This window comes from Colius striatus, chromosome 7 (genome assembly GCF_028858725.1).
Source record: "Colius striatus isolate bColStr4 chromosome 7, bColStr4.1.hap1, whole genome shotgun sequence".
In the NCBI taxonomy this organism is placed as follows: Eukaryota; Metazoa; Chordata; class Aves; order Coliiformes; family Coliidae; genus Colius; species Colius striatus.
In genome coordinates this window covers 13,550,001-13,577,169 of record NC_084765.1, presented here as the reverse complement: position 1 = coordinate 13,577,169, position 27,169 = coordinate 13,550,001, and the positions used below count along the sequence as shown (strand labels likewise).

The window sequence follows — 27,169 nt, the reverse complement described above, 5'->3', positions numbered from 1 at the left end:
ACACAGATGAAAGAATTATGGAAGGGAATATGTTTAGATTTTAAATATCAACAAGATATATTTGGTTGTGATATGGCCTCATATGGAAGTAGTGAGATTTTCTTTATCATCTTCCAGTTATGTTTCCTAAAATTGTGTCTTTTTGGTCATGATTCTTTTCAAAGAAGTAGCAGAGCTAAGCCTTTTCATTTAATTGTAGTAAAATGTTGCCCTAGAGTGGAATAAAAAATTATTTTTTTTACTAGCTCATACAGAAAAACATATAAATGTAATAATATTTTAAGTATAGTTTGTATAGATCTTTCCCATTTAAACACTATGCAAATCTTTCATACTGCAGGGCAAACAACTGTGAGACTCTAATGTGCAGTGTAGCAAGCATACAGCATAAATTTGATAATCATACTTATGAGTTCTTCATATTTCATACAAAGAACGGGAAGAATAAAAATAGAGGAAAAAAAAATCTCACAGTGGAATTATGAGTATCAATGTGTAAAAGAATTAAGAAAAGATTACCTTGATCTTCTGTCCTAGCCTGTGCTAAAACTATTATGCCAATTGTGGATCGAATGCTGTGCATTACAGCAGAACGTGGGAATATTACAGAATCAGAATTCTTTTCAGATGTACTTCATTATTTTTGAAGTCCTATTATTTCCCCATGTGTTCTGTCTGATGAAATAAGGAAAAGACCCTTTTAATGGGGGCAAGAGAAGACTTTACTGCTCAGCTTGTACATATCCAACTGGATTGATGGGCCACTGTTTAGAGAAATATGGATGTAAGGATATTTGAAAAGAAAATGAAAAAAACCCCGTTTATTTAACTGCAAGGCAACAAAAATATTTTACCAAGTGAGGGCTGATTATGCATTTCACTATGAAAAAGGTACAGGCTTGAGGTGAAAAAACTAAAGTAAAGCACTATCTGTCTAGGATTTAAGGTAATCACTCTGTATGTGATTGTCTTAAAGCTCTTTAGAAATGTATTTACTTGACTCTTTTATTTCTCCAGTCTGAAGTAGTCCTTCAAAAGGAAGCACTCGCCAGTGTTTCCTATCAAATGCAGATGGTAGGCAGAAGTTCCCAGGGTTTTGTAGAAAGTCACTGAGCTCTCTCAAACTGTTGGTCTTCTCATACTCCTCCCCTTAGTATTCTGCTCTCTCTTCTCTTGCTGAGGCCTCAGTTCCCTGGGGTCCCTTTCAGTCTTTCTTGCCTTCTGGTCTTTTGCAGGTACCAGGGCAGAGAAATGGCTACAGATTTACATCTGCCCTAACTGGTGGGCTTTGAAGAAAAGACTGAGAACACGACCTAGTGATTTTGCTTAAATATAACTGTACATGTAGGTGTCTATATATACACACATATACACCCATATGTATATCTATGTGTGCTTACACACCTATATATAAATATCATATATATATATGAAAAGTTAAAATTCAAATGTTTTCAAAACCCATTTAAGATAATCATGTTTTTCACAAGTGTTTAAGAAGCCAGGTAGTTGTACAGCTCATTCTCTGTGATTACCAGCAAGATTTTTATAACTCTGCTAAGTTAGCTTGCTGGAATACTGAATTGATTACAATTAGAAAATTTAGGGGGTTCAACTTACTTGGATTACTTTGCTTCCTAAATTGCTTTAGTTTCCATCAGTGTGACAGTTTCCAGCTGTGTCAGCAGTGGAAATTTTGTAAAGATTTAGATATACCCCAATATACTAATATATACCAAACCCAATGTATTTTGAAAATCTATTACCCTAAGCTCTTTGAACTATAAATGAGTCTCTATACTGTAGTTAAGAATATCCCCTTTCTAATAGGTTATATATTTTAATTCTAACTCTTTAGAAATGAAAGCTTTAAAATTCTGATAATTATATGGGTAGAAAAGATGCCCAAAGATTGGAAGGTGAGTATCATTAAACTGCGACAGATATACCTTCGGAGGGATGTTTAATGTGTGAAAAATTGATATATGGGGTTTTAATAAGTATAGTGAAAGTGCCTGCTTGCAGCAACTTCCAGGTCTGAAACACTGTGTGGCACAGCTCCAGAAAGATTTGTCAGCCTGAAAGCTGTTGCAGCTGGAGCTGGATTTCAGTCTGAACCTAGAAAAGACATGCACAGGATATAGCATGTAAACAGAGAGCACTTACTGTCCTGACTTGATTAATTTATCTGTTCTGATCCACTTTATAATAAAACAATGCAGTAGTATGACTGGGTGATTGGGAATTGAAAGCTCCAACATTAGAGAAAGGAAAAAAATAACCCCCAAACTCCTAAACCTTTATATTCATTTGTTTGGTTTTGGTTTATTTTGAAGTGATCCCTATATCAAGCTGCTCAGAGATTCAGTTTCCTCCATTCCCTCTTTTTCATCAGCAGCTCTCACAACAGTTTAGAAAGGTAATTTGTAAAGGTTTTGTTTCTCTTATTTTACACTTGAGTCAACCAAGATATAAAAAGGTAATTGGCATGCCAGGTACAGAGTCAACAATATGCCTTACTCTTCCTGGGTGTCTCCTTCATTGGGCAATACTGATTGGGAAAATAATAAGTTTAATGCTGAAAGGTGCCTAATGAATTCTTTTTTTGAGGACATACTGAGGTTTAACACATGTCTATCTTACATGTGAGAGTATACCACTGTAATTATGTATGCATGGTGCCTTTCTGTGTATGAGCGATTTCATGTTGGGTTCACCAACAAATTGAAATCCCTTTACAGTTACATTGGGCCCAATCTCTCTTGAAACCTGGCCTGTGTTTCTGAAGGAAGACACAAGCCAAATTTGTGTATAGGTAATTTTCTTTTCATTTAACTGAGGTGAAATTTTTATGTAATTTGTGAGGGCTACTTTTGCATACTAGACTGCAAATTGTTTTTTGAAACGCTCACTGCGTGAATTATCTGCACTTGAAAGTATATGGGTAGTTCTTTCAGTATATGTAATATGAAATATTTTATCAACTTAATTTCTGACACTCACTATAAAATTGGTGATGAATTGCATAGATCAGTATTCTCCTGCAGAAGAGGATTTGGAATATAATAGCCTTATTATTTATTGAAATAAAGTGATAATAACCAGAAGAGTGGAATTGACTGCTTGTGTGAATTTTTTTTTTTTATTCTATCATTTATCTATTTTCTCTTCAGGACTAAAAAATTAGCAGATATGAAAATATGAAGACTGCAATTGCAGAGAGTTTAAGATGTTGGGTCAAAAGTTCAGTGGTATGTTCATAGGGCCCAAAACCAAATAGAGTTCCAAAACCAAATGAAGCATTTATAAGGGATTTGAACAGTACATTGTCACTAATTGGAAGGAAGGGATGTTTTGGAATGAGATGGGATATCTAGGATTGCAAGAATAATTAAATACCGATAACTGACTCAAATTCAAAGAATAAAATCATAGAATGGTGGTGATTGGAAGTGACCTTTGGAGATCATCTAGTCCAACCCCCCTGCCAAAGCAGGTCTACCTAGATCAGGTCACGCAGGAACACATCCAGGTGGGTTTTGAAGACCTCCAGAGATGGAGGCTCCACAACCTCCCTGGACAGTCTGTTCCAATATCTAAGTTGCTTGATCTTGTAGTTCTTAAGGCAGAAAAGACCTACTTTGTATGGCCCAAATGTAATCTGTAGGAAATCTAAAGAGCAGGCAGCTCTGCTTTCTCTCATCTAACAAATATAAAAAGCTATGCACACAGTGATATTCTTATCAGACTCCTACATCTAAGACTTAGATTACTGGATCACTGTAGTTCTTTTTCATATAGTTCTATGCACGACATGCATATGCAATAAAACCCACAGGATCTAAAGTACTGTTTTCACATAGGTACTGATTGTTCTAATGCTTACTGTATACAGACTGTACCTGGACAGCTCTCTAGCTGGTAAATGTGAAATGATGCAGATAATTTGCTATCTAAGCAGCTCTGAACTTAAAGCATGAATTGACATTCTGTGTAGGATACTAATGCAGATTTTATTACTTGTTCACTAGAAGAGCATTGGCATGTTTAAGATGTTTTAAGGAACAAATAGAACTTTTGGGAATTGGTGTATTTGCCTTGTGCATATCAATGCAGTAGCCACTGCAAGATGCCTTTAAAATACACTATTAGGATGAATTCTACAAACATAGTATGTGGGCAGCCACAAATGAAAATAATGGGAGTTTTCTGACTTTGAGTTTTAAAGAATGGAGCTACCTATAACTTTACACAAAGTCTGTTTTTCATTAGATGTTAGCATATTTATTTATTTTTTTAAAAATAAACTTAGGAGTGTGTTTTCTGTCTCACAGAGGAGATTTTATTCAGGAAAAAACAAAACTACTAAGAGGCAGCCAAGCAACACTAGTGGTCAATACATGTATCTGTGGAAGCAGGTTCTCATATCTTAAGATGTGATTGTCTCGGCAGAATTGAAGTTTAAACAAATAAATGGTGATATTGACTGATGATAGTGATATCTCAAAATTGTAGAAGACTATTGTGAAGTTTGGCATATTTTAAACAGATAGAATATTACTACATAGTTAATTCTATTAAGATTTTGTTTGCTACCTTTTAAAGCAGCTCAGGTTTTGAGGTGTTAAGTAAATTGAAATTACTGTCTTTGCAAATCAATGTATTTTCCTTTTCTGTGTAGATCATTTCAGTGACTTGCTTGTAAGTGTGTTAATATTTTCAAGAGAAAGTTGTCAATTTTTTTACAGGATTGGAACTACATTGTGAGGGAGTGTAGTGGCAACAACATGGCAGAATCTGGCCTGTACTGTGTGAAGCAAACTAGCAACAGAGTATGGCTAAAAGGGTTTGAGATGAAACCAGATGCACCGTCTTTTATATATTATAAATTGCTTAATCTGGCTGGTTTTTGGGAGAGGAGTTAGATTGTGTCTTCCATTGACTAGAGCTTTTAGGAGCACTGGGATTTAGAATCACACAGTACCTTGTCTCTGGGCTGATAAACTTTGAAGTAAAACATAAAGCAGTAAGGGATTAAAAATTACTGAAAATCCCCTTTGCAATCATTTTTGCCTCATACTGGTTAATCAGGAATCACTTGGAGGATGGGAGACTTCTGCAAATGAACAGATATGGAGATCAGCAAAACTTCGCAACATCTCATCCAAGTTCCTACTACCGTGACCTAGGAAGAATGCTGTCATGCTATGCTGATATATTTGGAGCTGGATAGACTGGGATCTTCATGGCGAGGATGTTAGGTTACAGAAAAAGACCTTTTTTCTTGACTGTTGGTAAAAAAAGCAGGTCAAGTGGGGTTAATCTTGACTGCCTAGCTAGTTATTTCAGACTTTTCAGTAAGGTATTTTTTGTCATGCTGAACAGCAGCCTATGCTGCTGTTGTTTAGCCCCAATGTTGGCACTATCAGCAAGGTTTTTCCTTTTCATTCATATCTGATGGTGTCTGTAGGTACTGTGACATTTCAGCTTGCCAGAGATGTAGGCTCTGTGACTGGAGAAATATTGGGTCTGTGTACAGTTTAGATGGTGCACAAAACTAATGAAAATTTTTGCAGCTACAACTTCAAAAAAGGAGGTTGTAGCTGTATGTATGTATGATGCATTTTGTCATTGGGAGATGAGAGTTCATTTGTTTTGAAATTTTATGTAGAGTAAGTTTGCTAAATCTCAAGTATTCTAAAATCCAGACCTTCAAGTACTATGAGATTTAAGAAAATGTTTTGTGTTTGGTTTGAATCTTTGAAGTAGCATTATCAAATTTTCTCCTGTAGTGTGTTGTTAAGAAAATATCACAAGAGTTTTGGAAAAAAATTGAGATTTGTCAGCTTGAGCTTGATATTGTGTGTTCAATGAACTTGTTACAATGAAAAATAAACCAGGTAAAGGCAAAAATATACCTATATTTCCAATCTTTTAATGCATGAGTGCCTGTTTTGTGAACAGAGCACAGAAGCAGAATTTATCTCAGGAAGCTGAGACTGGCTCTTTTGAGATTTACAAAAGTGTATGTACGATTTCTGAGAGGTAAGATTTTTCTCTTCTGTGCTTTTCTCTGTGCGTGGTCCAAGTAACATCTGGCCCATGGTGGTTTCAAATGTTTTTCTCTTTCCTTACAGTGTCTGAATGGTTACAGACTTCGTTCTAGTTAACATACAACAATCTCTTGTGCTGACTACTGAATTCTGATCCTTGGCACACGTTTCTTTTTGTACATGTGGTGCAGGGTAGACCTGGAGTTGGGTAATTCATAAGAACGGGGTATTATTATTATTACAACCACTTGAAAGAGTTTGTATTATTTTGCACAGCAGTGTGGTCACCTGGCAGCAGGTCATTAGCATTTTAGGTTTCTTTCCTTCACAACAATGCACAACATGCTAATTAGAGGGTTTTGAAAGCTAAGCAACCTGTTTTAAAATCAGACATTTTAATTTGCAGCTTTAATGGCTGTATTATAATAACTGGCTTGGCTCGGGGGACGGAAGAGAAGCACTTCTTATATTTCAGTAGCAAGGCCCAATATAACAGAGGCTGACAAAATTAAAAACCTCATAATGTGACCTTTGCCTGGGATAAAAGGCTGTTTCATAACAATTTCCTTTTGTTCTTTGTTTAAGCCATTACTCCAAAAGGAGCCTCCGATTAATCTAAGTAAATGCATCATTACAGTCCTAATCCATGTCCTTCTGTCAGTGTCTGTTTTAATTAAATAAGAAACACTAGCAGAAAGATATCACGCACAAAGCTGTGATTGGAGAAAGAGGGTTGTTTGATCAGAGTCAGATTAAAAAAGGCTTTGCTGTTTTGTCCTTTTGCTCTAGATGCCGTAATGTAGGTTAAAGCAAGAAAACTTGCCTAGTAGTTTAGCAAGTTGTTCCCCATTACAGTATTAAAATAACCAGCTTTACCAATGAAACCATCCCAGACATCCAATTAATTATACACAGAACGTTCACAGACAGATTGTATGGCAGCTCAGTTTTAGCAATGTGACACATTAATGTCTTTGGGACTGTATACACAGTTGGCCAGAAACTGTAGTCAACTTGCAGGTTTTTTATATTAAATAAAGCATTCAGTAAAACTATGGATGAATTTTGGTACTTTCTTTCTTTTAGTACTTATGGCTCACAAAGTGTAAACATGATCTATTGCAAGCCTCTTTTTTTTTTTATTTAATATTTTTATTTCTCACATCCTTGTGACATCTAGCTAGTTAATATTGCTAAAGCAACATGCATGTAAGAGACTATTCCTCAAGGTAGTGTTTCAAGATCCCTGTGGTGAGGGCTTTCTCCCATATCCTGGCCATTATTTGATGTAATGAAAAGAGAAAGTGTGCAACACAGAGATTGTTAATTAATTTAGCCTAACAAGATGAAGATAAATGAAGCAAAGCATGGATTGAATGAAGCAAGAAGTCTTATTTATGATTTAATACTTCTTTATATTAAGCATTTTTCAATTTCCAAAAGAGAAGACCTTGAGTTTAAAGAAAATGTGTTCTGTAAGTACACGCAAGACAACTTTACATTTTGCAAGCAGTTCTAAGGACTGCTGAGAATACCTTTTGGGTTAACCTTTAACTTTAAGTTTTCTTCCCCTTTTTTTTTCCTTTTCACCTTTCTCTCCACTCCCCCCCCCCAATTTTGATTTAGGATGTGTTGATAAGAATAAGTAAAAAAAGGCCCATAAACTTTTTCCCATTGAAGTAAATAACAAAGAACCAATGAGTACTCTTCCAAACCCGAATTCTGCCGTTTGTAATATATTCAATCAAATAAACCTAGAGTCATAGCCTATTTCTAAAGCAATTTATGTGTAGAAAGATGCATTTAACAGGCAACTATAAAAATTACAATGAGAAAATAAAATAAGAATTTTAATTTCTGTTCCAAAGTGCAAATCTGTTATTACTTATATGCTTTCAAGTCTTCTATTGCAGTGAAAGTGAAGAGAGAAATCCAGAATAGTCTTATTTATTAATGTTTTGATGTAATAAAAATATGATTTTTTGATTTGAGAGAATATTGGGTTTGATTTTTTGTTTTTTTATCATGTTTGCCATTTTTTGTGAAAAGTTGTAGATTTTGCTTTGTAATCAGAAAACCCCCAGTATCAAAAGAGATTCTAGAAGTTTTAAATACCTCTTTCTCCCAGTCCCAATTTGAAATAAAAATATGTCTAAGCCAACAATAAATTACAGTTTACAGCAGCTGAGTCACTACTATTCAGTTTTCTAACAGCAAAATTTAGAATGTAATTCTATAAAAGAAGTTAATACAAAATTAAGCCTGTTATTTTTAATATTTGGCAAATAACCAACAAAAAAAGTCCTGTCTTATGGCTTAGGCATACCTTTTTTTAGTTGGATCCAGACCCAGAATTCTAAATGATGACCATATAAATGAGGTTTTTTTTTTTTTTAATGAGACATGTTCCTTTTTACAGATGATTTGGTTCTGTCTACTATTTGATCTTCTGTCATGATTTCTGTCTGCAAAGGAAATGCCTACCTTCCTTTTGCAGTGGCTAGACAGGACAGCGTTATCTAGTGTCACTACAAGCAGTGGTCTCTACAAATAGCATTATTATAGTCTCTATGTTTTCATCTGGGGGTCATGAACAAATCCATGCAACTGCTTCTAAAGATTTCAATAAATAGGACTTTTTATCCAGACAATTGCCTTTTCTATTACTTTTAAACAAAACTACTAGTCCATCAAGAGTTTCAAAAGGAAAACAATTCTACAGAGTGCTGGTATGGCAGCACAGACCAATCATTATGGCACCCATTCTCCAGTCCTTTATTTTTCAAGTCCACAACAATAGGTTGTTGATTCAATGGACAAGACCAGAACAATTAAGTTCTCTGTTTAGCAGCAGTGCAGCATTTTAATGCCCTCCTCTAATAATGGTCTCATTATTGTTATTCTAAGACTGGGCCTCAGGAGGAGGAATATTTGCTGGAGGTACGTCATTATTTTGCAAATTTCGATTAGCTCATCATGTTGTCTGTACTGTGAAAATCGTAGCTAATTAGGGCAGTCAGTTAGACTACCAGCTTTTGAGCTTATGAGTTAAAAGGTAGCACACTTGTTAGGCCAATGATGTGAAAAAGGTGGTAAAAAGGGGGATTAGAGCTGTTGCCTTAGTAACTCTAACTTCCATCTGTGCGGGAACAATGGACCTGTGTTTCTCCTCCACCTTGGTGTAAAAATTGGTTTTGTTTCGAAAGGACGGGGCTTTTTATGACAGTCTGGAATTCAGCCTAACGGGGTGTAGTTTTAGTTGTTAGGAGAGACCATTGGAGGATAGGAAAGATGAAAGGTCATGGCAAGCTCCAAGGACATGAAAGGTCATTGTCTCTTACAACAATGGTGGATTGTTTTGTCCCATTATTTGCAGCCAACCACTCAGTCAGGTGATAGAAAAGATACCACTAGTTTAGTCAGGTGGAACAGGAGAGAAAGATAATGCCTCTTCTATAGAACAAGAGATAACTATAATTTGCCTTTATTAAACAAAGTTGCACTTCTTGGTGACCATCCTCTGAAAAGGGTTGTTTACTGACTTAGTATGCCAGCCTGCTTTGTTCAGCACTGCTTCTGTAGGCCATCACATCTCTGGGAAGCAATCCAATGTGTTAGAAAATGTTGTTTAAGCTTTCTCCCCAGGAGTACCACTGATGTGATACTTAACAATAAATTTAGTTGTTGCAGCTTTCTCACATTATTGGTGTTCTTAAGAGGTTATCCTTCAAACACATGCAGAATAAAATTAACTATAAATATGAAATAAATTTGCTTCAATATTTTACAACTTTTTATCATAAATTCTACTGCACATATTATGTAAAGTTTACAGCAAACTCTATTATGTGTTACAGAAGAGGGACAGCAGTAGACATAGCAGAAACCTGGAGTTGTGTAAAAATAGATTTGCTGTAGGACTACTGTTACGCAAAGGGAAATAGATAAAGTCTCTTCTGTGCTAAAAAATAACTTTTGAATGCTCTGTCCCTTTGTCTAAGGGAAAAACAAATACTTCAGTATTACTTAATAAAACATCTATAACACAATTTACCAGCAAAGCATTTCTCGTAGTGAATATTCCAAAACACCAAGTAATTGTTTCAAAAAAAACCACCACCAACCAACATTTCTTAAGATTTCTCCATTTTTGCAGCATTATGCCTGTGTCATCTTCCCCTTCCCTCTATTCACAATCAGAACATCTCCCAAGGCTCATCTCATGTCCCCCAAAGACTAATTCTTTAAGTCAGGATTTCCAGAGTATTTCACCCTTGTACTTGATCTCTAAACACCTTTACCGGATTTGTTTTATAATCTTTTTACTAGTTTCAAAACAGATCTGACAAAATATATTGAATTCTTATGAAACTGATAAAATGTATGTAATTTTTTTCAACTGTTACCTTTGAAAAATAAAATGGCATGTAATTGTTAGGTATCCCATCTGAAACTGTTCTGACCTTATTTGAACTCCCCTTTTTGCTATTCTGGGCCTCTCTTATCTCATTTTTACTCCTGGCCACTCTTGCTCTTGCTTTCTGACAACACAGATGGATGACCTTGCACAAACTGATAACTGCAGTAATTTCTCAGCACACTGTTCAAGAATAAAATATGTTATTTTCAGAATTCAGCAGGCATGTATCATATTTACACGTACACCGAAGATGAGAGGTTGAGCAGCAGCTTCATGGGAGCGTGCTGTCATATGAGCCATTGGACTTTACAGCTTTCAGTTTGTTGATGCATTGGTTTAATAGCTCTTAGGTTTAGTAAGTAAAGTCTTTAAGAGAAAGTTGTCTTTATAAGCTTTTATTTTTTTAAGATAATACATTCTTAAACTTTAGTTTGCTATTTGTCATGTATGTACTATCGTATATTTTGTTCTTTTTGTGTCAAGATGAACTGGTCAGTGTAGGCTGCATAGTTCAAAATGGGAGACCTGCAAAGGGTTAAGCAGCAGAGAATTACAAATGAACTATCAGGAAAGTTGATTATTAATCCAGCAAGAGAGAAAATATCCTTCCAGTTAGCAAGAATTAGTACCTGAAGAGCTGATAATATTGTTCAGGCTGTCGGTGTGGAATGGCAAAGCCAGGTAAGCTAGACATCTTCTCAAAGGAATAAAGTATTTTATTTCTGGTTTTTGTTCCAAGAGAGTTTAGTCTTATAAATAATCTTTGTTGACTTATTGATGCCGTTTCATGTGCTAATAGTTTATGTGGAGCCTCAGTTTCCTCAAATGAATGAAAGAAATTAAAATTGGGCTTGAAATTTATTAAAAAGATGCATTTCGAAGATATGCAACATATGTAACTGTGAAACGTTGTAACAGTTCTTCATTGGTTTGTGGTTAAGTGTGAAAACTGATTGCAAAACCTGAACAGCCCTTTGCAGTTGCAAGCTAATATATTACGTAAGTTTCTCTTTTGTTGTGCTTGAACATATTGTGGAGGTTTACAGAAAATTTTATGTTCCAGAACTCTTTCATTCAGAGTTATTAGACTTCAATTTTGACACTGTATCAATGATTTATACAAGTTTGTTTTGGTACTGTGAACACATCTCTGTTCACAAAAAACCTTTTATTTTGCAAGCTTTAAAAAAATCTATGATCTGGAGTTAGAAGGAAATGAATGTTTGGTAAACATACCACTGTGTTTGTATAGAGAAATGCAAACCAAACCATTAGTTCAGTTAAACATAAACTTCTTATAATTTTGGTATTTTCCTAAAGACTCAAAGCTCTGTCTTGGTAAAACTTTCAAATTTGTGTGTTATATTTGTGTTGCTGATACTAATCAATAGGTATGATAATCATTTATTTTTCAAATGTAGTCTTTGCTATTTAGTTTATTATATGAGAAGTCTGTAAAATCTTTTAAATGATGGTCTGATACTGTAGAAATTGGAAAGTCTGTATACAATACTTGAGGACTTTTCCTAAGTTGTATGCCGTTCCTTAAATTATTTGCTTTTAAAAAATCCTGATGTGCTTGTAGAATAGAATTCAAGACACGTGTGATGTTACTACAGTATCTGTTTTGGTGGAAAAGATTCCAGATTTTAGCTTATATCTATAAAATAGCCTGAAAGCTACAGGAAAGGGATCGCAGTAATACAAGAATGCAAATACAGAATGCAAAAAACTGAAAGTAACTCAAATTTGAAGGCTTGAGCCCCTGTAGCAATTAAGTTCTACCTGGTAGCCTTTCATGAGCCATACAGAAAGAAAAAACCTTTTGATTTTGAGAATGGATTGAGATATGGCCTAGGGCAAAGGAGAAGTAAGAAAGAAGGGAAGAACAGGCAGAGAGGAAAGTGAAACGAAGTGGCGTTTGTCTGACAGGCTTCATTGTTTTGTGTGTGACTTTGGCCTACTCGAGCAGAGAGACAGCTGGTGGCCAATTTTTCTGAAGGGCAGCTCATCATGTTACAGTAAATTAGAATCCCAGAATTTGCTGATGATGGAGCTATCAGGGCAACAAATGGTGGCATTTTTGAAGCTATGCTAAGTATTCGGATATACATAAAGACAAATAATTTCTTGTGGCACATTTTATTTGAGTATTTTAAAGAGAATGGGGACAACACAAGTAAGCTACTTTGTCTGAATTTGAACACCAGCATCTAGGAAATATATAAAGAGCAAGAAAACTAATGATGAAAAAATTATCACACAGGAAATTATATATGTAGAAAAAACAAGATTGTAATTAGTGGAGGAAAGTAAGAAACTGATTAGAGAAGTGAAGTTTCCCAGATGTTTAAAGGAAAAATGAAAGTTAAATTAGATAAGCTCTTTTAACTAGTATAGGAGAAAAATGCTTGCTTCAGAATGGGAAAGCTAAACTTAAAATTAGAAAAGAACTGGTAACTTGAGTTCAGCTCAACTGTTTTCCTGCACGAGTGACTCTTTGGAATGCTCTGTTTGGAACATCATCAGGAACAACTAGTGTAGCACTGTTGGGGGGAAAAAAAATATCCAAATGAAACTTGCTGTATGCTAATTTGGAATGATTAAGGTAATTGTATTATGTGTGTACTAACCCACAAATTGTTCGGATTTTAAAGTATTGTTTCAGGATTTATTGTTTCAGGATATGTGATTGATACCTGAGCTTTAACACTGTACTGGTTCGACTGACAGATTTTAATAACCATTTTTAAATTTATTGTAAGTATCAGCTTATTAGCAGAATCCTAAATCAGCAAAAAAAAAAAAAAGTGAATGTGTCTGGAATAGAGTGATAAGAATGTCATCTGATTTACTGGAACTAGTTTGACTGAGCGTGGTTTTTGTGTTAAGTAAAATTGTTACATTTTCATCAACACAGACTGCGTAGCTCCTGGGCTGTTTAAAGGCTTAAGCCTTTAACAGAGAAGTGATATATTTCCAGAGGTCTCTGTTTAACTAGACGTACATCTGGAAACACATCTGCAGTCTAGGGGAGGCTGTTGGAACACAGTTAACTGGCAGCAATCAAGCCATTCTTGTCACTACATGGTTGGGACAGTAAGATGAGATGATGGGTTGGGTGGAGCATAAATATCTATATGTTGCTCCATTGTCTACTTTGTAAAAAACCTGGTGGTAGCCAGCCAGGTTGTTTACAGGAGCAGATGGCCAAAGCAAAGTTAGGGCCAGGTTATTTTTGTTCCTTGGACCACACCTTTTCTGTGATGACTGTATTGGAAAGAGAATGTGTTTCAGTTCATTAGAAGCTTAGTGAGGCTATATGGATAACACTGAAGTATTTTATAAGATTCAGTGTAAAGCTGCATAGTTCAAGGAAGCTCATGTCTTATTAGCTATGGCTAAGGTCAGTTATCCACACAATGAGGGGGAAACTCTTTCATAAACAAGTAGATAAATATGGTGCAGCTGGTGCTTAGCTGAGCTTCAGGCTGTTATATTACCAAAACAACTCATGAACAACTCTGGCTTTTACAGAGTCCTTACAGAGCATCAGCAGCCTAAAGTGGTGGGATGTATAATCACAAGGTTGTGTCATGAAAAAGGATGAATCCAAGGTGAACTCCTGACTTTGTGTGTAGGTGTCTATCTCTACAAGATGTTACAGAGACAAGATAGAAAAAGTAGAACTGTCCTGCTAGAAGAAAGTAAATTGTAAAATATTAGGGTTTGTGTTTTGATGTTTCTTCGTTTGTTTGTTTGGTTTTTTTTTTTCCCCAGTTTTATCTAGTCTAAACACCTAATTAAAACAGGCCTAGTGTCATGGGTTTGGGTTTCAGTGCAAGCTGATAAGAGCTCTGTGTATTTGAAAAATGCCAATTAGGTGCATAAATGTTTATTTGCACTTGATCCATGTCTAACAATGTAGAGAGAAATCTCCTAAGACTTCATTTTGCTTTTAGGACTAGCACTTGTACTGTCTTAAGGAAAATAACTATGTTTTAAACAGCTGCAAAGAGAGAAAGGCTTGAAGAGTTATTTGAATTGTGCTGCTAGAGGAGAACCTTTTTTTCTTTCCTTTTTTTTCCTCTTTGGGAGTTAAATGTGTTCCTTATTACATCCAGCATATTCAAATAGTTTTTAAAAAAGACATACTCATGAAACTGTGTATTTATCAAATACACATTACTTCATTTTCAGCTACTAAATCCTCAAACATTCAACCACGTGTCGTTTTTCACCATCTGAATACAGTTCTGTGGATGATAGCACCTAATATCCACAGAACTGTAAAATGTAATCCCTTGTCTTTACTATACAGTCTTTGCTTGTGTTTTTATAGCTGATATATATATTCTCCTATATATATGAGAATATGTTGGTATTTCTCCCAAAGATAGTACAAATTGGTATTTGTGCAGTTATTAATTATTCCAGAGCCTTTAGACCAAATGTTTTAATTGTAGTAAAAACCCCACACAAACCCAACAAACCAAACAAAACCCAGAGCAAATTTGCTTTAACTGTATTTACTCACGTTTGTGAGAGCTAAAGGACAGTAGATTGACTGTTGTCCCACAAATGGGTCTATTTTACTAACCAGACTGATGAGATTGGGATGTGCAGGTGTTCAGTGTAGGAGACACACTGTAGTGTTCAGAACAGAGTGGAGATTTGTCAGGATGCTTCTGCTTAAATAGGTCAAACCAACCAAATTCCATTACGCTGGGAGAAGGCCAAAGCTGGGCACTTCAGCAGCAGCTATAATGCACAGATGTCACTGCTACTCAGTGACATCCTTTTGGCCTTTCTGCTTCTGGACAGAGATGGATAATGTAAACAATATATAACAGTTTGTCTGCTGCCTGTTAGTTTACGTGTGCGTGCAAGTTTCCTGTCATTTTCCAATGAGAGAATCATCTATTTAAACCTTAGTGACAATTGAAGCAGGAAAATGCTGTTTATGTTCTCTCTCTTTTTTTTTTAAACAGAGTTTTCATCATGAGTGTACTTATTTAATTCCAGTTTGAAGACATTTGTTCTACTTTCCTATTAACTTGGATTTAAAAAAAGCTGTGTATATAAGCATATATCCCAATTTTTGCACAAAACCAATAAGCTAAATCACTTATGTTTCTGTGCTTGCTTTACCAGGGTAAGCTTTTATCATTTATTGGGGTAATATGTATGGTTTACTCATGTTCATGCTGAATCTTGTCTGTGATTTTTCAAGAGACTGCTTTTTCTTTGAAAGAAATATTTTTAACATGTTGATTATTCTTTCTTCTTTCTACCTTTTCCATCAATTGTAGTCCATTTAATGCTATCATCACATTACATAGCACAGTTTTGAGGGAAAACAAAGTAGCTGCTAGTTGACCCCATGACAACTGCCTAGTAAACCTGATTACTAATCTAGAGCCTTGTTTAATGTAAAGGCCAAATAAAACCCTGCAGGAGAGAAACATTGGTTTTTTTTAAAAATTTCTTATTAGGAAGGGAGCTGCTGTGTTGTAAGAAAGATTATTAAGCCTCTCTTGCTCATTAGGATTCAGATCTAGGCATTCAGTGCATACTTGCCTATTTCAAAGAGGGGGCTAAATTTTGGAATTGAAGTCTGAAGTTGACTGAATCAATAATAAGTAATAGCAGTTTTTTGTTTTGGGGAGGATCAGATTCTGCCTTGAGCTTTACTGATATAGTTCTGAAGTTAGTGTATGGACTTCATTAGGGTTATTCTGACCTGGAACCTACAACTGTGACATGTAATTCAGACTGTCCACTGTTCTATCTGCTTTTAGCTGTCTATAGCAAGCAAAGAAGGAAGTGACTATTTCATCTACTAGTAACAATAACGAATTCTGCATTGTGTGAGAAATGTAATTTTCCCATTTTCCTAAAACCGATGTTTTCAGGGAATAAATTAGAAAGGAAGCTTGGTGCCAGCAAATAAATTATTGATTCTTTTTCTGAATGTGTTTTGCACTATCACACCATTAGCCTTTAAGTGTACAATCAACATGCCTTAGATGGTAGCAGTCGTAGATACAAAATTGCCTGCACACTTTCAACAGCATAGAGGTATATTTAGGAAGAAACATTTCCTTCACCTACACTAGTGAAACACAACTAATTTTTAGTTGCATTTTAATTAATCAAGGGTGATATTCTGATTTTACTTCTGCAGCTCCAGCAGTGCAGCAACTGTTTTAGTTTAAAAAATGTACCCGTGTGTCTGAATACATCTTCATAAATTATTAAAACCATACAAAATGAGTTGACTGATACCAGCCAAGTCTAGAGAGACTGAACCACATAGTAAGCAATTGAAAGAAAAAATAATAGTTATTAAAAAATATATGGCTTTTTGAACCTGTGCTGTGGTTTTTAGACCCAGACTAAGAAATGATCCATGCTTTAGAAAATTTGTGAGCAAACACTATGATCTTACAATATAATACACTATATCAAATACTGTAGTCCTCATTAGTAATAACTAGCTTAGGAAAAAAGCATATAATTATATGCAGGTTATAGATCTTTTAATCAACATATTTATGTATGTGTACATAAGCATACACAGAAACACACACATAAATTCATAAAAGTCCATCTTCATTATTCATATGTATTTCTGTGTATATAACTATATGTGTATTTGTATAAACATACACATGCCCCTGTCTGCTATGCATACGTACTTAAATGCCTGCTAATGCCCTAAAGAATTTTCATAATTAATATTAGGCACAAAACTTCACATGTCCTTACATATATATTGTTCATTTTATGCATCATTCTAATCTCAGAGATAATGTTCTAAAATCTAGAGAACTAATATGCTATCAGCAAAAATTTTGAGAATTACTTAATAAGATCAGCAATAGCTTAGAATGCTTATGAGCCTTCCAGGCTATTGTTAACAGTTTAACTTATGAAATGCATGAGTCAGTTCTAACATAGAGATGGACCTGTAACCATCTTGATGCTCTACCTTGCTCTTTCAGGATTTCTAATATTAAGCAGATAGAGAATTGGACATTGTACATGTTTACTGATTACCTAAGATAGTTATAAAATTGCTTTTAGAGACTATAGAGGTCATATCAATGTTCTTAGCCATCTTATTTTTTTTTCAAGGCCTTGGAGGGAAAACACATAAGAAAATCAGTTTCCTGGTAATATCTGTAGTAGTACCATACTCATAATCTCAATAAATCTCACTATGAAGGTGTATCCTAATGTATGTGGCAGTCTAAAATATAATTTCTTTCTCATTGTTTCTATTATCTTCTATGGGATACCATAATCTTTTAGTGTGATGTTATATTGTGAAAACTGGAAATTAATGTAATCAAAATAGCTTTCAGGGGCTTAATTAGATTTTTTTTTAATGCTAGAAAGTAGATTTTTTGGTAACTTTTACCTGTAACAGTGTCCTACAAGAGTTAAGTGAATATTCAGTTTTCTAGAATTAACCCAACTTTCCCAATTTAACCGCTTTAGTTAGAAGGAGCATTTATCATGTTTCTGTCGAATAGAAGATAATAAATTACACATACTTTACAGCTTGAACATATATAAAATGTTTTGTTACACCTTTGAAGTCAGTGAACAGGTGACTAACCCCGAAGTCCCTTCTTTTTGTTTATACTCTGGGTGACCTTTTTACTGAAATATGTTTTTCTATACATTTTTTTAGAAGCCTTATAGTAAATGACCCTTCAATCCATAATCATGCAGAAAAGCATAGTTAAAAATGTGGAGAAATCTAATCCTTTGTTACACAACGATTTTGTATTAGTGGATAGAAGAACAGCGTTTACAGCATGTTATATTGTACATTAGCTCTTGATGAGTGTAAGATACAGTATAGAAAAATAGAGTGAGGAATCTAAACATTTCATTCTCAGAAATTTTTATCTATATAGAAGATGATACAAGAGCATGGGTAACTGAGGACCACCTTTATTGATTACACCGCTTATAGAACCTAATTTTGGGACAAACTACTAAATGCTGTCCTTTTAGATGTGACAAATTATACTCACGCTAGATAGCTGAAAGTTTCCTCTCATAGTATATATGCTTCATACTCTCTCATGTAGTGACACTAAGGCTTAAACCATTTTTGTTATGGAGTCTTGAGACATAACTCTTTTTTTTTTTTCTCCTGATCAGTGTATTCTGTTCCTTTTTTCTTTCTTAATCTTTTCTTGCTCCTTTAAGGAACTGATACACTGAAGAGTATGGCTTTTATTTGTTTGTTTCCTTTTTCTCCTGTACTTGTTGCTGTAAAAAAATCCTTATGATAATTAATTTTTTTTAACATACAATTTAAGAAAGCACTGATTCTCATTGTATGGAGTTATGGAGTTACTGTTTTCAATTTGTTTCATGTGAGGTTACACCATAAAAAACTTGGCACACAAAATGGCTTATTTACTCCTAAGATGGATGAGGCATTTGATGTAGTTTTCATATATATTTACAACAATGTTAAGATCCTGTTCTAAATGAAGGGAGCAGATAGTATATATCTTGAGTAACTACTGGGATTTGTGTGTGATTGGTAAAGAATTGCTGTTGACCTGAGAACATCAACCCATATACACTTGTATATTTGTGTTCAGTAGTAACTTGAGAATCATAGACTAGTAATTAAGGAAGAAAAAAACTGTACTTTTCACTTCCATTTCAAGAGCTTTGTTATCACCTAAAAACTTGTTGAAATCAGTTTCATATATTTACTCTTTAAAATAGGTGATTGTGGGCTCACTGGTAATGGTTTGCCAAATTTATCATTTTAGGTTACTGATCTTATTTTGGTCTTATCTTGTGGTACTATTCAATACCATTGATATAGCTGAAGGCTTAAGTCTTTCTCTGTAGTCCATGCTGTGGTGTTACTTTGATTTTGAGAAATGTCATAAAGATCATTAAGCTCTGTACAGTTATCTGCTCTTGCTTATAATCTGCATACATCAGGCTACATAACTTTCATAGTTTAATACGGGATCAAGATTTTTAATTTATTTTCTTTGTTGCCTTATAGGCTTTTGATAGTGACAATTTTTTCTCTCTGCTCTGTAACAAACATGGCATAGTTATCTACTCTTTGTTGTCCTAATGTTATATTTGACAGAACAACAACCATTCTATGAGCTATGAAGTGTAGACCTGTCCCTGCTGCATTCCCTGAAATAAGGAGAAAAGAGAAAGAAAGGAAAAAAGAAACCCCTCTCCACTAACCATTAAATTGTAGGATGATCTAGAGATAAAAACAGAATCTCTTTCTTGCTTTTCAAATATTTGCCTGGCCTTCAAAAGGTATTTGCCTTTTGTGTTTACATTGGATTTATTTTTTGGCGTACATGCAGAAAGAGAACGATACATTAAAGAATAATGGACAATAGAGAGAAAATGCTCTCAGCCTTCATATCTAGCCTGTATTTTCTACTTTAGGTTTCTTGTCTACTTTTGTTTTAATAGAAACTACTGAGTATTGTAAAAGATTGTAAATGTGAAAATATCAGGTGAAGTACAGTGCAAGAAGATTATCTACAGGTTGGCAGGCAGTAATGAGGATTGGCAAAGTGCCATTTTCTACTATGAGCCTTTGGGGTTTCAAGGTATTCCCGTGTGTTGCAGAACAATGTAAGACTTCAAAGCCAGCCTTCTGTCATTTGCAGAATGACTTTTTAATGTTCCTGAAAGAGGCAGGTGAAGTCTGCATTTGTAAAGTTGTATAAGTCTTCACCAAGGCAAAAGTAAAAATGCTTCGGTTAAAAGCCGACATCTGTGTTGTACCATCTTCAGTTCTTTCCCTCTTAATGACATTAGGACTTCCCTGGAACTTGCGTGGACCATCATGAAATTGCAGATTTTCAGCAAGTTTGTAAAAAATATAATTTGACATAAAAGTTTATATTCAAGGGAAGCACCACTTTCAGACAATAACCTCTCCTAAGGTTATCTTCTCTCTTGTTCAAGTTGATTTCTTTGTTGTATTACATACTATTACCACATCATCAAAAGCTTGTGGTTTCATTAGAGTGAAATCATGAGATGGAGATGTTTCCCAAACCTGCTTCCTAAAATGATCAACATTTTTTTAATGTCACAACTTGAAAACAAACAAGACACACTGATTTAAACCGAGTATCTTAATGTGCTTTATAAACTTGTGCATTTATAATATATGAAAATGTACTTCATCACATGTATGTTATAAAACTCTTAGTATGTTATAGTTTGTGAAAATTACAGTCAGTTAATAATGTGTCTGCTCCCCACTGTGTGCTTTGTAGGATACTGAATGGGTGTTACATGATATATTTGCTAAATTTTGCAGGTTTTCTGTAGCATGTCAGATGCCTTACTGATTGGTGAAGCCTGGAGCATGAGCTTCCTCCTGCAATGTTTACTTTAAGTTGATTTTTATTTGTTTAAAAGTATGGCAGGTTTAAAATCAGATCACCTCCTTGAAACTGTCATAAAAACCTAGATATGTTTTAGTGAGAATATTTTTGTAATTTAGGTGTATGTCTGTGTGAAAATTGTAATTTATTTCGTAGCTCTTAGAATTACAGAGAATGGGTTGTTAATGAAACAAATGTATTACAATGTTACTGCAGTGACAATACTGCAAATAATTTATATACTTTTCTGAGTTTCAGGGAGGTGGAAGGATTGCTTAATTCACATTTATTAATACTGTCCATAATATAGTTAGGAAGATTTCAGCTATGATTTTATGATCCTACAAGAGGAGGTCAAGCACATATGTAGGAATGAAAGTGGTAAAAGGAGAGAGAATCCTAACTGTATATATTCTCATTTTTTCATTAACATGAAGAACTAATAGGTCTTATTGATCAAAGTGATGTGTTGTTTTCCACCCTTAGGTTTAGGAGGTGGGAATACTCAGTTTTTAAAGTTCTCATTGTTATCTTTGTGGTGATTTTTTTTTTTTTCATGATGTCTTTGAGGATCACAGAAGAGCATTTCTATTAAAATGTTTGCATCCATGTCCTACAGTGCACACAAGCTTGACAATTATAAAGTTCAAAAAGTGTAAAATCCTGAAGACAATGACTGGAGATAAAAATTGTAGTAGTCTCAAGATGGCAAACAATTTGAGAAAGGTGTAGGTGTCTGTGGTGTTCCACTGTGTTAATCAGGTTTCAGCTTGTCTCCTACAGACCCCATGGGTGCTCTGGTTGTTCTGGCGCAGAAATGGAGACAGTTGCTTGCAATTTTTCCACAGAATCACAGAATGGTGGGCAATGGAAGAGACCTCTAGAGATCATCTAGTCCAACTCCCCTGCTAAAGCAGGTCCACCTACATCAGGTTGCACAGGAACATGTCCAGGCAGATTTTGAAACCCTCCAGAGAAGGAGATTCCATGATATAATGGCCATACTATATTGCCAAATAGTATGTTATGTCAGGATTATTTGGTTTAAAGTGGTTGGGTAAGTTTCTGTGTGATTTCAAGAGCATTTAACACCAACTTGTATAGCAATTGGATTTAATAGGCAAAGAAATTAAAGGGTTTTGGGAAAAGAGAAATTGTGTGAGTTGATTTAAGAATTGAAGTTGATGCTAGTGTAGATTTCTGATGTCGTCTTTTTTCTAGTTATAAAATACATTACTGGAATAATTTCTATACTTCTATGCTTGTGTGTACTATCTCAAATGAGGTATAGATTTATAATTTCTGTCTTTCAGATTTAAATCTGTGAACATTCAAGAGCTCAAGGAGTTCTGGCAGTAATAGTCGTATAATGTGGACATTCTGAGAATTTCCTTGCAGGGAAGGAGCCATTCATCTAACAAAAGTGGTAGAGAAAGAAGTTTACCAGAGTTGCAAACAATAATTTCTGCCAAGGTCACATAGATTAGATTTAGACCATAATCAATTTTCTGGGGGGACAGCTTGGGATTTTGAAAGAAGTGGTTAAAAAGGAGATTTGAGGATGGATGTTTTGAGATGTTTATTTCAGATCTGCCACTTTGTCTTTGATTTATATCTCATGTGCAGTAAAAACATGCATATTGTGAATTACAGGCTTTAATTCCCTGTCTGGTTTCTACTGATACCATATATCAGGAGAGTGAAACTCAAAAAATTTGCATCTTCTGCAGATAATTATTGATGGAATTACAACCCTTGTTTTCTCTCTGTTCCTCTTTCCTATTTTATATATAATTATATATGCAAAGTAGATGTGGTAACAATTTCTAGAATTAATATTGAACAAACATTTGTGTTTTAAATTTTGTTTTCTCTTAATTTATAGCTTCTCAAAACTCTCTCCTTCATTTGAAATTTACATTTCTTATAAATCCAAGTTTCTTTTGTGTTGGTTTATTTGGAAATATTAGAGTATTGCAGGCAGTGTTCATGAAGCTGTCCTATAAAGTGTTTCCTGTATGCAGAATCAAATGGTAATTTTCTTTCTGTGTTGTATTTTCCCTTGTTTTATATATATATTTTGTTATAGGTATATTTATTTGTGGAAGGTGAATCACCAGTTTTCACAAGCAGGCAGGATTGGCACACTGCTGGGGCGCGTCCTGGGAGCCCTGTGGTTCTTCAGGGGGCAATGTAATCCAATATCATATTTGTGTGTTTCTAGCTCAAAACTTGGAATGTCTGAAATACTAAGTTTATATCTGATCATTTTTATAATGTTTCTGGCAAATATAGGGGGAGTGCTCCCAAAATCTTCTCATAGTATATTACCGTGCAGAAATAATTTCTCTATAACTCTTCAGTTGGTTTCAAATGATAGTTTTCCAGTAAGTGCTGAGCAGATATTCTGCTGGGCATGTTAAGCTGCCTTTCACTGGTCTAAGCTTAACCTGGTCTTTGTACTTGTTTTAATGTACTGGCTTCTCTCCTTCCCTCCCCTATCTCCATGCCTCAAAAAACAGTGTCTGGTAAAGCCACCTGGAAGAGTCCCAGGCATATATTGACACTGTTACTAGTCATTCAGAAGCAGAATGGGTGAGAAGGGATCTGTAGCTTCAACCTCTCTTTAAAAAGGTCAGTTGGTATCAAGGCTGTTAGAGCTGGTGGTGTCTGCAATGTGTGCACAGCAGGAACCTGGGGGAAATGTGGACCCATTCCCATTCGTGATCCAGGAGGTCTCTCTAGTAAAGCTGCACCTTAAAATACCTTTAGTGAAATCCTGATTCTACTGAAGTCACAGGGCACTTAAGCATTCATTTTATTCCATCAAGGATTTCACCAGTGTTTTTATTTTGCAGCTGTAAGGGGTCAGCAGCCCCCTTACCCAACCCTGAAGCAAGATGAATGTGACTTCACATTGTGAAATACACTCTCTGCTGGTTTTATCCTTGCCTTCCTCCCATCTGAATAACTGTAAATGATGTTCTCTGTTAATAAGTGTGTACTTTGTCTAAATCGCATTTATTTTTCTTTTGACATGTGTACCATTTTGCTATTAATCATGCCCTTCTGCTCTTTACTGTACAAAGGCACTGTTGTGATGATGGAACATATTTAATCTTCAGTATGTTGTATTTTAGTTCTATTGTTGCTTTCTCATTTCTTTATGGAAAAATCTTTCTTTATTGACTACTAAATCATGGATTAAGCCCTATTGAAAACATGTTCTATATGTACTTCTTGCTAAAGAAAAAAGTTCTTTTTGAGGTTATAGGCTAGATTTACACAAATACTTAACTATACCGTCTCCTGTACGTTACCTAAAGCTAGAAATATACCCAATTACTCAGCGACACATCATAAAAGAGATGCATACTATGTTCATGTCTGTCAGTGCCTTAAGTCATCACTCTACAGCCTTTTTTAAGTTCTCTTTTTATTGAAACCAAGAAACAAAACAAAGACAAAAAAAAAGCAAAACCAACATCAATTAGATGTCAACATGACATCAAACAGCATAATATATCATAAAAATAAATGTATGATCTGGTGACTCAATGATTTCTGTCCATATGGCATTTACAGAGAAGTAAAGAAAAGGCAAATAGCTACAGATCTGTATCAAGAGAAATATCCAATATAAAATTGATCGTAGTGACAGTACTAGAAAGCTTTCGGTAGAGATTACCTCGAAATAAATAACATGCAGAAGAGGAAGTGAGGTTCCAACAGTCTCACTCTAACATGTGTTTAGAATTTTGTACAGTGAGCATTGTGCAGATCTATAAATTTTAATAAAAATTACTTTAAGGATTGAAATATCCTACTTGCTGGTGACAGGTTCAGGATAATAGATGGGTATGTGGTACAACTGCATGTGGAGTGGTGCAAAACTGCAATTACTAAAAAAGATATGTTTGGAAATATATGTGACTATCTGTTGAAACCATTAAAACAAGTACTGACTCCAAGCCTATTTCTGTATTTGCTGAAGGACCTAAGAAAAAGCTGCTTTGTGTAAGTGCTAAGCACATAAAAAAACACTGAGAATCAGTTAAGCCTCTAAAATAATAATCTGGGAATTCCATTCATTATTTTAGTAAAGGGCATCATAACTTTATGGTAAGTGGGGAAGGGTGGGAGAAAGGTGAGACTGTGGGGGTGGGAACTTAGAAGAAGAAGAAAAGAAAAAAAAAAGATCTAGGATCAAACATAGCCTCCGTGATTTGAATTTGTTGTTCATTTTCAATGGAGTGATAACTGCAACAGCTAAGCCTGAACTACCTTGCTCAACACTTCCCTTTTGAAGGAACTTGGATGTGTTTCACAGCTTACATCTGGACAACAGGGTACACAAAAAACACTATGATAGATCACATGTTCTCTTTGCATACTTAGGACTTGAATCTTATATACAAATAGATGTATGCACACACAGGAAACATACGTTCTTGTAGATACATTTATTTATCCATACTAACACGTGTTCATGGGTGTAGAAATTTAGCTCTGCATGGAATTTCTTCTCTTTTTGCTGTTAGGCTCAGTTCATAGATCTGTCTCCTGTCTCAGGTTCAATTCATAGTTCTCATGTCTCTCCGGAGGGTACAAGAAATTCTTTTCTGGATTTTTTTTCCTTTTCCTTACCCAAGTTGTCTTTTTATACTGTGATATCTGATATATCTGTTTGTTAATTGTATTACAAGTACAGCTATAGGCCTCAAAGGAGATTATAAGTGGCACATTGGATCTGGGAAATGGTACTTTCTGTGAGAGCAGGGAATAAGTTATGAACTCCTTATCTTTTGGATCAGTGATAACTCCAGTAAGACCACTTGGTTAATATTGTACATTTGACTGTATGACCATGTCTCATCAACTTAGTAACAAAATGCATTATTCCAATTATATGCAACTGGCTATTATGGATGGTAGAAAAGGGTGTAGCAGAGTGCCTGTGGGGAGAAGCAGCTCCAGAGTGTAAAATAGCAGTATACTGAAACCTCAAAGGAAATTTAAGAAGGGATGGTGTGAGTGTGTGCGTGTATGCATTTAAGTCTGAAGCCATAAAACTATGAGGGCTATGTGGAACATTTCCTAGAGCTTACCACTAATAAACATGGCGGGATTGTCAGCCCTGCAGTGTCCATACCTTCCTTTTGGGCCCATGCCAGCACCCCTGCAATTGTTGGATAGTTCATTCTAACTGAAGGGTAGGAGTTTTTCCCTGCCTCCTCCTGCACATATTTTAGCATGCTTCCAGCACCCTGTTTTCTCCATCTGAGGAAGGACTTTTCAGTATTACTGTACAGTGTCACTCAGTTGCTTGGATGTCACAGTGTAGAGAATCAGGGAAACTCCATTTCTTTCATTCTGTTTTGCATTCTTTATTGCTTCAGACTGTGAAAGGCTATGAATGGAAGCTAACAATAATTTGATTTATTCATACATTCGTTTATTTTGGGTGAACTAACAGTAAAGCACCAACTGTCGTATCCCACAGTTTATTAAAGTGACATATATAGAACAAAACCACAAATTACAACCACTTTCTTTGTTTTTCCCTGCTCTATCATGCTTTCATTGTACAATATTTGTTATTTTTTAAAGTTGGGCTCCTCCCATTTTCATACACAGAAAATCCCCTCTGCTACCAAAATACTTTGCATTGTATGGGCTGCATCCCAAAACCTTTACTGTCAGCTGTCATCTCTTCATTTACTTAAAATTGACATAGATCAGTTTCTGTATTCACCAAAACTGAAAAGCAGTCTTTTCTGGAGCAGATTGGCAGCAATGATTCTATAGGCACCACTCCAGTGGAATGTATAGCAGCAGCAGCAGCGCAACCTGTAAGGACAAACATGACCTAGATGACAGACAGGACTTTAACACCTCCTTCCAAACTACTCCAAAATTTCATTGGTGTGAATGAGGCTCTCTTGGAAGCATGAAAGATTTAATTCTGTTGCTGCAGGCAGGACTTCTAAACCTAATACTTACATAAGTAAGCTGCCCCCTCTAGTTTTTCGCATTTACTCACAATGCTACACTGGCAAACTTACTGGTGTATATTCTGGGTCTGTGAACCATGCAGTTTCTAGAGAAGGGCTGGCAGGCTAATATAGACTGAGGTAACAGCAGCAAGATGGATTTTGGTTTTGACTGCTGTCTTAAAGGAAATTCCCTAAAATGTTTCTTTCGTACATTTACTGTGAGTCACAGGAGTCACTTTTTGTGTATTCAGCTATCAGTGCGATATTGCTGCATTTTGC

The 27,169-nt window shown here is 35.3% G+C and overlaps 1 protein-coding gene across 11 annotated transcripts in view; it reads left to right on the top strand.

The window, feature by feature from the left end:
* SOX6 (SRY-box transcription factor 6) overlaps window positions 1-27,169 on the top strand; it is a 366,925-nt gene that overhangs the window by 93,765 nt on the left and 245,991 nt on the right. The window contains exon 1 of one of the 11 annotated variants that reach the window (XM_062000282.1): window positions 10,649-11,154. The exons of 9 other annotated variants lie outside the window; for them this stretch is intronic. The gene's annotated coding sequence lies outside the window, so the exon portion shown is untranslated. Of the gene's footprint in view, window positions 1-10,648; window positions 11,155-27,169 lie in introns of those variants that run through there. One more of the 11 variants, XM_062000288.1, reaches the window with a different exon arrangement.